Source organism: Limulus polyphemus, unplaced genomic scaffold (genome assembly GCF_000517525.1).
Source record: "Limulus polyphemus unplaced genomic scaffold, Limulus_polyphemus-2.1.2 Scaffold1354, whole genome shotgun sequence".
NCBI classification, from domain to species: Eukaryota; Metazoa; Arthropoda; class Merostomata; order Xiphosura; family Limulidae; genus Limulus; species Limulus polyphemus.
Genome location: NW_013666964.1, coordinates 51336 through 52793, shown reverse-complemented (window position 1 = coordinate 52793; position 1458 = coordinate 51336).

Below are 1458 nucleotides of genomic sequence, written 5' to 3'. Positions count from 1 at the left end.
TCTTATAACATAAGGTCTGTTTAGTCCGTTTAGTCGCGCTGGGACACTACACAACAACCTTATCTTATAACATAAGGTCTGTTTAGTCCGTTTAGTCGCGCTGGGACACTACACAACAACCTTATCTTATAACATAAGGTCTGTTTAGTCGCGCTGGGACACTACACAACAACTGGCGAATTGCAATAGTACGAGTGTCTGGTTCTTTTTCTGTAGCCTGAACTCGTATATCTCAATTAAACAACTCCTAGGTGATTTTAGTTTTTCATAACGGATGATTCGATTACGTACCTTAGTTTTAAACTGTTTATCGTATAAGTAGTTGGCACTCAAACTGTTGTTCTATCTTAATCGCTAATACCCGTGCCACTGAAATGGAAAAATAATGCATGTACTGTATGTGCATATATTAATTTATTGTGACGTCAACGATATTTATAAAATATTTAACGATATTTAATACACATCAAAGTCGTGTAGAATCGTCAATGTTGGGCCGGGTGTGAATCCAGTTATTCATGGTTCGCGGTGTTATGTGCTGCACGAAGATGCTCTGTACTTTCGTGCTGTGGGTGGTCTGAAAGGGTGGCGGTCAAATCCTACTATTGGATTAGACAAGAGTAACTCAACAGATGACGGCGGATGCTGTTGACTAGATGCCTTCCCTCTTGTATATCACATTAGAATTAGGTGCGACTAGCCCTTGTGTTGCTCTGCGCGAAATTCTGAAAGGACAAAGAAACAATCTGAGCAATATCAGCGAACTTCAGAAATATTAGCGAAATTCAGCAATATCATCGAACTTCAGCAATATTAGCGAAATTCAACAATATTAGAGAAATTTAGCAATATCAGCGAAATTCAGAAATATTAGCGAAATTCAGCAATATCATCGAACTTCAGCAATATTAGCGAAACTCAGTAATATCAGCGAAATTCAACAGTATTAGAGAAATTTAGCAATATCAGCGAAATTCAACAATATTAGTGACCTTCAGCAATATTAGCGAAATTCAGCAATATTAGCGAAACTCAGTAATATCAGCGAAATTCAACAGTATTAGAGAAATTTAGCAATATCAGCGAAATTCAACAATATTAGTGAACTTCAGCAATATTAGCGAAATTCAGCAATGTCAGCGAAATTCAACAATATTTGCGAACTTCAGCAATATTAGCGAAAGTTAAAGTGAAGCACGGACTTATTGTTATTTAGTTCACCAAAATTTAAGAAAAGGTTGTGTGATTTCAGCAATATTCAGTTCACAGCTTACTGTCCACTCATAAAATCGAACAGTGCACTGACCAAGGTTCAGTGTAGTGTTTCTCTACACACCTAACACATTTTGTTTTTATGCGTTTTAGCGCAGAGCTACACAATGGTCAGTCTCAATTATGCCAATCGTGGGTGTCGAACCCTGATTTTTAGGGTTATAAGTCCTCAAGCTTATTACTGAA